Source organism: Coregonus clupeaformis, chromosome 18 (assembly GCF_020615455.1).
Source record: "Coregonus clupeaformis isolate EN_2021a chromosome 18, ASM2061545v1, whole genome shotgun sequence".
Taxonomy (NCBI): Eukaryota; Metazoa; Chordata; class Actinopteri; order Salmoniformes; family Salmonidae; genus Coregonus; species Coregonus clupeaformis.
The window spans coordinates 19,986,909-19,999,642 of NC_059209.1; the positions used below are offsets into that span (position 1 = coordinate 19,986,909).

Below are 12,734 nucleotides of genomic sequence, written 5' to 3' on the forward strand. Positions count from 1 at the left end.
GCCCATCAAGCGACGGAGGATGCTGGGACCAGGAGAACAACAGAGGTTGGCTATAGAGGTAAGTTGTGATGTAATTGTCAGTGTTTCCCACCTAGAACTTTTTTCAGGCCTGGTAGTATGTAGCCAAAACCCTGAACAATCAGCACCTTGGTAATCATATACTTGAGTTGGACATAGGCATGTGTCAGTCAGGATCACTTGCATCAAAATAGCTTAATTGCAAATTAAAGCTGATGATGTATCTTTACAGGTATGTGATACCATCCTGAGTCATGCCAAAGAGAGGTTCTCCTTCACCCAGCACCTCATCAGCGCAACACTATTGCACGGAGAGTTGTTCCCACAACACAGTGTGAAGTTCCCCCGATACAGCGCTTGAAACAACCGTGGAGGCGTACCCCCATGTTGAACAAGGCCAAGCTCAAAACCAAACTGTCCCTCATCTATGAGAACAGTGAGTTCAAGGCTTGTAGTGGTGCAGTGCCCCTGTACCAGTTCTTCATGGAGAACAACCTTCAGAGCACTTTCACAGAGACTGCCAGCCTCCTCAAGATCCTCATCACCACACCCATGACAACTGCTGAGTCAGAAAGGTGCTTCTCTACACTGAAAAGGATCAAGACCTTCCTGAGAAACAGCATGACACAGGATCGCCTGAACGCTCTGGCCATGCTCTCCATGGAGAAGAAACTTGTCAGGGACATTCCTGACTTTAATCAAAGGGTCATTGAGAGGTTTGCCACTCAGAAGGACAGACGGGCAAAATTCCTGTACAAATAAGATGACAGACACACACACACAGAGCAGCTCTGGCCGCATGTTTCTTTGTATATAGTTGACCTTAGCATAAAAAATCCAGTTATATATGGTACTCTAGAAAGTCTTAATAGTGTCTTTGCTAATATTACTGTATATATGTTGTTTTGTATCAATTAATTGTTGCAGTTCTGGAGCACATTAACAATTAGTCACATTTAGTATGATCATAAAATACTGTATGCTATTCTTCCAGTCAAAGGTTTGAGTTCATCCACTTGATATCCATTTCTATATTATACATCCTTTCATACAGTGTAAGATTTCCTATAAACTTTATAATAATTTCATGTTATTGTCCACTTTCCACTCTGTTCTGACAGCATGCCTGTTGCGTTGCCTGTTTACTACCAATGGTGAAAAGTTCACTTTAAATGCAAATGAAAGGCTTGGGTTTGTGTAATATGTTTTTGTGTAAGAATGCCTCAACTTTTTAATATTGGCATTAAATAATTACTGAATGTTTCACTGAGCACTGCTGTCCTGCAGTTTGTGTTAAAATATATCGCGATGGTTACAGGAAAAAAAAAGTATGGCACAGCCCCACCGAGAATATTTTTCACCAGCCGCACTGATAGACCATATTCACGGTGGGAGTACATTTCTATCAGGAATGTAGGCTAACATATGCAATTTAAAATCAATAATTTAATGTTTGATCAACACCTAACCTGTAGCCTCTCATTAATTAACACAGTCAGTGTATTGTTTGGTACACAAGGCTAAACATGTAGAGGTTTACGCTGTAGATGAAACCTGTGGGAAACCTTTGCAGCTGCTGCCAACATATTTTAGGACATACAGTAGAACTTTTGGCTTCCATGGATATCCTGCTGACATAGGTAGATCAGGAAGTCACACACATACAGAGGGGGAGGGGATATCTGATGATATCAATATTGGAGAGCAAATGCCATTTAGGTCCGTGACAATCAGATATTGTGTCATCATGACACACCCACACACACTTGCACACACACTTTGACAACTGCAATCTGGGTATGGAGAGTGTAATTTCAATAGAGTCAACTTTTTTTTAATGGTGTCCCGACTTTCCGATAGCATCAGAGCTTGCCTCTGAGTTTCTAAAGAGGAACTTTTGTCTTTGTCAAGCTGAGCAGGGCGAGGCGGGGTGGGGGGGACTAAACATGAAGAGTACATCTTGTTTGCAGATCTTCTGGCTCACTCTCCATTTGCGCGGTGCCTGGTCTTACACACACACACACACACACACATACACACACACACACACACACACACACACACACACACACACACACACACACACACACACACACACACACACACACACACACACACACGCACTGTAAAGGGGTTACCATGAATTTGACAGTAGCCTGCAGGCAGCTTGGTGGCAAGTAAAATGCTGTATTTCATATTACACTACTGTAATATAAATACAGTATTAAAGCAAGTACTGTGTAATTATACGCAGTACAATACTGTAAAATTGACTTTATTATACTGTTAAAATAAGAACATGCTACCTTAATCGGAATGAATGAATGAATGAATGAATGAATTAATTAATTAATTAATTAATTAATGGATGAATGAATGACATTTGTTGAGGGGAGGGGTTTGTATTTCACAGTATTTTACTATAATTACAAGAGATTGGTACAATCAGGTTGGCTGCTAGGTAAAATGGTTACAAAATTACAGAATATGAATTAATATTTTGTGTTTTATATCACTTCTAGAGGCCATAACAAAGGATTCCAAACTGGCAGCGACTACAGGGCAAAACAGACCAAAATTACATTGCAAAATGCTCAACCATTTCAGGTTTAAGACTTGATGACACTCCAATCTGTCCCCTTTACATTTTAAATTGATGGGGCACTATAACCACATAGTTAAATTGGTACAGCATTCTCACTCATGGGTGCAACAAATATAACCTCTTACAAGGCAAAGGATGTTAATTAGCCAGAAACAACAATACTATTCACCCACTAGTGGTCAAAAGGTTTTTGGCGCTCCACAAATTCGGTAAGATACTGTATTCTGTGGGTTGGAATTATAGTACCATTTGAAATACAGCAATTCTTTCCACGCCCACAACATTTCCCCACAATGCACAATAACTTACAGTATGCTGCAGTAAAACGTTTCAGTCTTTTTTTTCTGTTGATAATACCCGTTTTTCGTTATAGTGCACTGCTGGCTCTCTCTTTGTATTTGCGGGGTGGCTGGTTCTATTCTATTTGTCTGTGGGTGGTTTTCCTCTTGTGTGCTGGAGATGCTGCCGTGGTCCCACACACTCCCTCCCATTAGCTAAATTAGGATGAACCCAGGTCTATAGATGAGGCTGCTTGGTAGGTGGAACACAGCTAATGCTTATTAAAACAATGTCCCTCCCACACTTTTACACAACTCAGACTTAAAGACTTTTACAGCACAGGCAGGGAAGATAGAAAGGGCGATAAGAGAGGGAGAAGAGAGACAGAAAGAAGAGAGAGATAGAGAACCTTGCAGGATTTATATGATCATTTGATAAAAGTATTTTTGTCACCTCTGTGACGTCATTCACTGCCACCATCTGTCACACCTGTCAGCTCTGTTGCCACATCTGCTGTGAGGACAGCACTCTACGGTACATGCAGACACACACACACACGTACACGCACACACACAGGTTTTCACCGAAACTATAAAGGCTTTGGCCATGCACGTCAGAGGAGAGATCTGGAGTGAAAGACAGATGATATCACACGGGTGGGAATGACCTTTGTTGAGTAAAGGCCTGCACAGACTTCACAATTTTGCTGTCACAGACAAAATTTCCACATCATGGGCAAATTCTTAGGTCGTAAACGATTGCTGGACTTCTTGGCCCATTCAGTGTGACAAGGTCTGCAAATTAAGTACCACTAGGTGCGGTTGTAGGCTCTGACGAAGTTCTGACAGTGTCCGGAATTTTGAGCCTTTATCGTGTAGTGTGGCTGGTGTTACGAGCTGATCCCGGTGACTGACCAATAGGAACACAGCAACAGCTTGATGTTTTCTTTCAACGCCATGCTTGATATGCCCAGCTGATGTAGCTTCACAAGCCAATCACAGAATGTGAGGACAAAATTGAAGCAAATTGTACAATCTGGCCAGGTTGATATCAATATATTAATTTGGTCAGATTGCACAGTGTGGCATGTGTGGGAAGGCCTTAAGGAGAAAAGAGATAACACCTCAACACGGCCCTGTCAGATCCATCATCATCCATCCAGGAGATATTACCACTCTACCTGCAGTCTTCCATCAGTATGCTGTACATACTGTAGATTAAATCTAGAAGCTATCAGTATGATTCATCTGCTAGGTTTCAGATGTAGGATTTCACTACATATTTCAGAATACATCAAGCTTTGATGAGCCATGCATGGACGGTGGTGAAACGTTGCTGTGTTTCCAACTTGTCTAGATTACTTGTTACTGTGGGCTTCAGCATAAAAAGTTATTAGCAAACATGAAAAGCAATCAAGTGAGAAGATGACTGTGTTTATGTACGACGGGCTTAGCCCAATACTTGTGGCAATGCTTGGAGTGCTGTTCCCCAGTGTTTTCTAAATGGGTTTATAACTTGATATGTGTCTGTTTTTTAATGAAGGAAATGTTGACGGTGATTTAGTGTCCTCTCTCCTCTGTATCTAGCCACTCATTCATTCCATGTATCGGATCAGTTCTATGGGTCCCTTCATCTGTTATTTGACTGTGTCTCTGTCTCTCTCCCCCTTGAATAAAACAGCATAATTGGCACAACTAAAGGAATCGTGTGTTGCCTAAGCAGAGACAAGATCGAAGAATGACGCTGCAATGGATAGCTGCCATTTTACAGGCTCCTGACCAATTCTGTTATTTTGTGGGGTTTTTTGCGTTGATCTTAACATTTGTTGTACATTATGTTTCCGCCATCATTTCCTATGTCCAAAAAGAAGTTCGGACATCAGAACAGCGATCACTAACCTCGTTTTGGATGAAGATATTTGGAAGGACATACTAGGCTCTTCAAGTCTTTGTTTCCTAATTGGAATCTTTTGCCTAAACATAATTTCATGATACATTATCTTCAGTGTATAAGGAATATTGGGCCGATTCTTCACACAAGATGTATGCATTATGAAGCGAAACACAAACTTCTTTAAAACAGAGCCAAAGAGTTTCAAAAATATCACCATGACACTAGCCAAAAAGCACCAACATCACATGGCATATAAACGGGAACCTTTAAACCAGGACAGATTAGTCATAGGTCCAGGGAAGATTGTACAGCTCAATGCCATGAAAGAAAGTCCTGAGATTGCTACTAGATTGAATGTCTCAGTGCACACAAACGTTATCTCAGTGAAATGGTTAAAGCATCAAGGTGCTGACTATCACCTTGGCTTGATCGTACAGTATAGGTTGAAGTCATCGTCGACGTGCCATTGTTTTACAAAATCAAGGACATTGTTGTGAAAGATGAGCAAGTTCTATTGGGTGGCTCACCCCTTGAAACTCTTTGTTTTGATGACCATTTCCATGCATTTAAAGTCCTATTGAAGCGAAGTGGACTGTAAGGTATTTGATGTCAATGACATTATGTACAGTGGCTTGAGAAAGTATTCACCCCCCCTTGGCATTTTTCTTACTTTGTGCCTTACAAACCCCCATTTTAATTCCAGGTTGTATCATTTGATTTACACAACGTGCCTACCACTTTGAAGATGCAAAATATTTTTTTTGTGAAACAAACAAGAAATAACACAAAAAAACAGAACTTGAGCGTGCATAACTATTCATCCCCCCAAAGTGAATACTTTGTAGAGCCACCTTTTGCAGCAAGGCAAAACTGCTCCAGCTCCTTCAAGTTGGATGGGTTCCGCTGGTGTACAGCAATCTTTAAGTCATACCACAGATTATCAATTGGATTGAGGTCTGGGCTTTGACTAGGCCATTCCAAGACATTTAAATGTTTCCCCTTAAACCACTCAAGTGTTGCTTTAGCAGTATGCTTAGGGTCATTGTCCTGCAGTCTCAAATCTCTGGAAGACTGAAACAGGTTTCCCTCAAGTATTTCCTTCAAATCTGACCAGTTTCCCAGTCCCGCAGCATGATGCTGCCACCACCATGCTTCACTGTGAGGATGGCGTTCTCGGGGTGATGAGAGGTGTTGGGATTGCGCCAGACATAGTGTTTTCCTCGATGGCCAAATCTGACCAGAGTACGTTCTTCCATATGTTTGGGGAGTCTCCCACATGCCTTTTGGTGAACACCAAACGTGTTTGCTTATTTTTTTCACTACGCATTGGCTTTTTTCTGGCCACTCTTCCGTAAAGCCCAGCTCTGTGGAGTGTTCGGCTTAAAGTGGTCCTATGGACAGATACTACAATCTCCGCTGTGGAGCGTTGCAGCTCTTCAGGGTTATCTTTGGTCTCTTTGTTGCCTCTCTGATTAATGCCCTCCTTGCCTGGTCCGTGAGTTTTGGTGGGCTGCCCTCTCTTGGCAGGTTTGTTGTGGTGCCATATTCTTTAAAAAAAATTATAATGGATTTAATGGTGCCCCGTGGGATGTTCAAAGTTTTTTATATTTTGTTATAACCCAACCCTGATCTGTACTTCTCCACAACTTTGTCCCTGACCTGTTTGGAGAGCTCCTTGGCCTTCATGGTGCCGCTTGCTTGGTGGTGCCCCTTGCTTAGTGGTGTTGCAGACTCTGGGGCCTTTCAGAACAGGTGTGTGTATATATATATATATATATATATATATATATATATATATATATATATATATATATATATACTGAGATCATGTGACAGACTTTATTTAACTAATTATGTGACTTCTGAAGGTAATTGGTTGCACCAGATCTTATTTAGGGGCTTCATAGCAAAGGGGATGAATACATACAGTGGGGAAAAAAAGTATTTAGTCAGCCACCAATTGTGCAAGTTCTCCCACTTAAAAAGATGAGAGAGGCCTGTAATTTTCATCATAGGTACACGTCAACTATGACAGACAAATTGAGAAAAAAAATTCCAGAAAATCCCATTGTAGGATTTTTAATGAATTTATTTGCAAATTATGGTGGAAAATAAGTATTTGGTCACCTACAAACAAGCAAGATTTCTGGCTCTCACAGACCTGTAACTTCTTCTTTAAGAGGCTCCTCTGTCCTCCACTCGTTACCTGTATTAATGGCACCTGTTTGAACTTGTTATCAGTATAAAAGACACCTGTCCACAACCTCAAACAGTCACACTCCAAACTCCACAATGGCCAAGACCAAAGAGCTGTCAAAGGACACCAGAAACAAAATTGTAGACTTGCACCAGGCTGGGAAGACTGAATCTGCAATAGGTAAGCAGCTTGGTTTGAAGAAATCAACTGTGGGAGCAATTATTATGAAATGGAAGACATACAAGACCACTGATAATCTCCCTCAATCTGGGGCTCAACGCAAGATCTCACCCCGTGGGGTCAAAATGATCACAAGAACGGTGAGCAAAAATCCCAGAACCACACGGGGGGACCTAGTGAATGACCTGCAGAGAGCTGGGACCAAAGTAACAAAGCCTACCATCAGTAACACACTACGCCGCCAGGGACTCAAATCCTGCAGTGCGAGACGTGTCCCCCTGCTTAAGCCAGTACATGTCCAGGCCCGTCTGAAGTGCATTTGGATGATCCAGAAGAGGATTGGGAGAATGTCATATGGTCAGATGAAACCAAAATATAACTTTTTGGTAAAAACTAAACTCGTCATGTTTGGAGGACAAAGAATGCTGAGTTGCATCCAAAGAACACCATACCTACTGTGAAGCATGGGGGTGGAAACATCATGCTTTTGAGCTGTTTTTCTGCAAAGGGACCAGGACGACTGATCCGTGTAAAGGAAAGATTGAATGGGGCCATGTATCGTGAGATTTTGAGTGAAAACCTCCTTCCATCAGCAAGGGCATTGAAGATGAAACGTGGCTGGGTCTTTCAGCATGACAATGATCCCAAACACACCGCCCGGGCAACGAAGGAGTGGCTTCGTAAGAAGCATTTCAAGGTCCTGGAGTGGCCTAGCCAGTCTCCAGATCTCAACCCCATAGAAAATCTTTGGAGGGAGTTGAAAGTCTGTGTTTCCCAGCGACAGCCCCAAAACATCACTGCTCTAGAGGAGATCTGCATGGAGGAATGGGCCAAAATACAAGCAACAGTGTGTGAAAACCTTGTAAAGACTTACAGAAAACGTTTGACCTGTGTCATTGCCAACAAAGGGTATATAACAAAGTATTGAGAAACTTTTGTTATTGACCAAAGACTTATTTTCCACCATCATTTGCCAATAAATTCATTAAAAATCCTACAATGTGATTTTCTGGATTTTTTTTCTCATTTTGTCTGTCATAGTTGACGTGTACCTATGATGAAAATTACAGGCCTCTCTCATCTTTTTAAGTGGGAGAACTTGCACAATTGGTGGCTGACTAAATACTTTTTTTCCCCACTGTATGCGCGCACCACTTTTTTGTTATTTATTCTTTAGAATTTTTTGAAACAAGTTATTTTTTCCATTTCACTTCACCAATTTGGCCTATTTTGTGTATGTCCATTACATGAAATCCAAATAAAAATCAATTTAAATTACAGGTTGTAATGCAACAAAATAGGAAAAACACCAAGGGGGATTAATACTTTTGCAAGGTACCGTACTACAAATCATTTGATTTACAGATGGCTTATGTATCAAATTATTTGTGCTATGTGGTTCCACACTGTCACCTATTGCAACTTTGAGTAGGTTGCTTTATCAATGTAAACATGGTGTACAGTACATTTTGTTGTTGAACTGAACATGTCCATCTCGTATGCAACTTTGCTTTTTTTTATTCGTCTTACCTTGCTTATTGTTGAAATGAAACCATGTCCAGTGCTTGTTTAAAAAAAAATGTATTTGTTGTTGTTGAAATAAAAACATGATTAGTTCATAAAGTAACTGCCCAGTATTTACGGATTTTTATGAATATGAGTGAAATAGTTTCCCCTCCAAAACATGGAAATTAAGGATGTTAAAAGCAGCTTTTCTTTGTTGTAATGTTGGGTAGGTATATACCGGTCATTACAAATGTTAATGCAAGTGGACTGCTGATTGACTCGAGCGCATCCTCAGGAGTATTCCATCCATCATAGCAAGCGTTTTATTAATGGTCTTTCATTTTTTTTCTCCAATTTAGTGGTGGAAAAAGTACTCTATCATCATACTTGAGTAAAAGTAAATGTTACACATCAAATTCCTTATATTAAGCAGTGGTGGAAAAAGTACCCAAAAGCCATACTTGAGTAAAAGTAAAGATACCTTACTGGAAAATGACTCAAGTAAAAGTGAAAGTCACCCATTAGAATACTACTTGAGTAAAAGTCTTAAAGTACCTGATATTAAATAGCCGTAAGGTACATGTACTTAAGTATCAAAAGTAAAAGTATGAAACGTAAATCCAAAAAGCAAAACAGCCTGACCTTTTATTTGGTTTGAGCTTTTCTGAAAGGTAAGTCTTACGGATACAAAAAGTGGATTCTCAAATAGGTAACACTTCAGAATACATCTCTCACAGACAAAATACAATTATGCCTTAATAATGAAGGAATATAGCCAGTAAACGTACCCACTTACAATCACAGTCACTTTGCTTTAGAAAAAACATCCTATAATAGAACCCTATACATAAGCTCATCATTTATTTATTTTTTTAAATCAAAAGTACATGTACAGAACTGCACACAACCTCACTGTAGGAATATGAGGACATCACCACTGATAGAACTGTATTAGAAATCAGTGTGTCAGGTCATGCCTTTGTAACAAGGACAACTATAACTTGTGAATTTTAAACATAAATTAACAAAACGCATAAGGCATCCGTGTCCTTGGGCTTGCTAGCGTTAAGCTGTCATTACTTGAAGTTGAAGAATTTACGGTTCATCTTCAGTAAAAGCTGGTTTTTAAAGTTTCTGGAATCCAGCCTTGCTCTCCTGGGGCTGAAAACAAGTCCTGCAATGCTGAACAGCCTTTCACATGCAGCTAAGGGTGTGTTTAGCCTCAGAGACAGCTTACAGACTGCCGGGAAGGACTTGAGCAACTCCATATGATCAGCTGAACAGGCCAGGTATCCGTCCAGCTGTTTGGAGCTTTCTTGTGCTTGAGACGTCTTCATGGCGGAGAAGAAGTCCTCCTCATCTGATGAACTGGTGCCATCACCTAGCTGCAGCCAGGTGGTCCTTGATGTAGTCCATTCCTGAAATACAAGGAAGATGACAATAGAAATCATGCCGTTATGAGCCTACATTAATCCATCCCCAAGCAACAGGGCTAAGTAGGCTACCCATTGGACTGAACCACAAAGTCAGGATTGTAGTTTAAATGGGTGGTTCTCAAATCTATGAAGTGTCAAAATGTACACTATACACAGTTGTTTATGAATAATAAAATACTATTAATTAACCACGTTGTCTTACCCATTCTGATGGTGGCGTCATCCTTTGTCCACGTTGTTTTGAATTTGGGGAGAAGGATTGCAGCTGCGATCAGCTCAGGGTCGTGAAACGTGGCTGAAGCGCTTCTTCAGTTCCAGTTGTTGCGCATCCACCAGAGGCTTACAGTACTTCAGGGACAACTTGATTTGGTCAAGTTTTGTGACCAGCAGGTTGATAGTTGGAAGTAGCCACCCCATCTGGACATTGGTTTCAGCCAGCAGGATGTTGATGGCCTTTGCAACTGGGCTCATGGTGGCAGCATACTCTGTAAGGAAGGTGAGTTCAGCTGAATTGAACCTATGAAAAAATTAAAAAATTAAAATAATAATAATAACACTACTGTTTCCTAACCCTATACAAAGGGGACCACTAACCATTTCAATTGATTTAACTACAGTAGTTAGCTGGATGAGTAGTTGACTAAATGGATCAATGATAGTGTATGGCTACAACATGGGAAACAGTTATTAATCCCCAGGCAAAGGGTCAGGAAACACTGCAACAGATTTAGACAACATTCAAGACCTTAAATTATGACAAAATAATACATAATCCTTACTTACATTGGAACCTCGAAGTCTGTGCAGAGAACTCTTGACGGCCGCCTCTCCTTTGTCTTTGACGATCCTTAGGAGTCTTTCTACAGCCATGAACCAGGAGTTCCACCTTGTAGCATTCGGGCACAGCAGCTGGAGGTCGCAAGTGTCTTCAACCGTTTCGGCTGCAAGTGTGGATCTTCCGCATTTGTTCCAAAGTGCTTGGCACTTGCCAAATGTTGAACTGGACACTTTTTTGTAAGCCTCACTGGATGTTGCTTTCAGGGCATCGACTGTAGATACTAAGTTGAGTAGGTGGCAAGCACAGCACTGGTGCTTCGGCAGCTGCTACTCAAAACCATCATTTTTCAGGATCGTTGCCACATCAAAAAACTCCACTTCTTCACTCCTCTTGTTCCTCTTCACCATCTTCCTGTCCTGGCTGAGCTGCTTCACCACCCACTGCTTCCACTGCCTCTGTTTTTATCTTCTCCAAAAACTTGGAAAGCTTTCAAGACGTTAAGAAGGAAAGGAAACGAGAAAGACAGTTACTTAGCTACATAACTAACATCACCAAATACTTAACATATAGGATCCTAATTTTAAAGCTATAAACAACATTAGTTAAGTAAGAGTTTGTGACCACCATTTAATATTACAATGAAAAAACTGTTAATTGATCTAGCTAGTAGGTTACGTCATTAACTTAAGTCTACAGTAATTAACTAGGTAAGAACAATTTTATCAACTAACACAAGGAATAAAATGTCTAGCTAACACCAGAAAGCTAACATTAGTTAGCTAGCTTGACCAGGTGTTTAGAGAAAAGCTATTTGGCTAGACTAACGTTAGCTGACTAAAATGTGCCCAGATTCAGAAACTGCTAGTTAACAAGCTTGTTAGCTCGTGTCAGTTTAGTTAGATTGCGTTAGCTAACAAAGCTTCCGAATCTGGGCACATTTTAGCCAGCTAAAGTAGGTAGCTACTAGGTAGTCCCCTGTAGCTCAGTTGGTAGAGCATGGCGCTTGCAACGCCAGGGTTGTGGGTTTGTTTCCCACGGGGGGCCAATATGAAAATGTATGCACTCACTAACTGTAAGTCGCTCTGGATAAGAGCGTCTGCTAAATGACTTAAATGTTACTAGCTAGTGAACTATTTGGGTATATGGGATTAGCTAGCATTAACTAACACTGCTTGTTGCATTAGCAAATGTGGGCTAGCTAATGTTAGCTAGCATGTTACCGTTATTCTAGCTAGTAGGCTTACCTCAATGTGTTTTTTTTAGGTTCGAAGTAGAGTTCTTGAACGCTAGTATTTCCTGAACATAACAGACATTTCATCCGGTAGGATGAATCCTTCATTTCGATAAAATAAAACATTTATTTTAGATACAGCCAAGGGTGTTCGTCCTCATCAGGAGGTGGTGGTAGAGCGGTGTCGGACACGCTTGTGCAAAGTGCTACTGAGTGGATGACTGTTTTGCAAGTGACAGGCTCCCGGTGGTTGGGGGTTTGCACTTTAGGACCCTTGGATTTGCCCAAACTGATGAGGATTGGATCAACTATGCAGGTCGTCGCATGCTGCATTGCAAAACAAGTTCACCCATGAGTGTGCCGACTCGCCGATGTTGCTTGCATCTTTTTTCCAAAATGATTGGTTTTTTACTTCCAGCTTCAGATTGATTTGATTTTGTAGCGAGTAACGAAGGTGTCAGGGAAAATATATCGGAGTAAAAGTATACTTATTTTTTATGTATTGAAGTAAAAGTAAAAGTTGACAGAAATATAAATAGTAAGGTTAAGTACAGATACCCCAAAAAACTACTGAAGTACAGTAACGAAGTATTTCTACTTTGTTACTTTAC

At 40.7% G+C, this 12,734-nt stretch overlaps 1 protein-coding gene and 1 long non-coding RNA gene across 6 annotated transcripts in view; both read right to left on the reverse strand.

The window, feature by feature from the left end:
* The window catches only part of trpm3 (transient receptor potential cation channel, subfamily M, member 3), a 309,076-nt gene that overhangs the window by 244,560 nt on the left and 51,782 nt on the right, over positions 1 to 12,734 (reverse strand). The window lies entirely within an intron of this gene.
* Positions 9,300 to 12,462, reverse strand: LOC121551959. Its single transcript, XR_005997123.2, has 4 exons — positions 12,137 to 12,462; positions 10,898 to 11,378; positions 10,317 to 10,631; positions 9,300 to 10,096 (listed from the first exon to the last, which is right to left on the reverse strand). It is a non-coding gene; the product is annotated as an uncharacterized LOC121551959 (long non-coding RNA).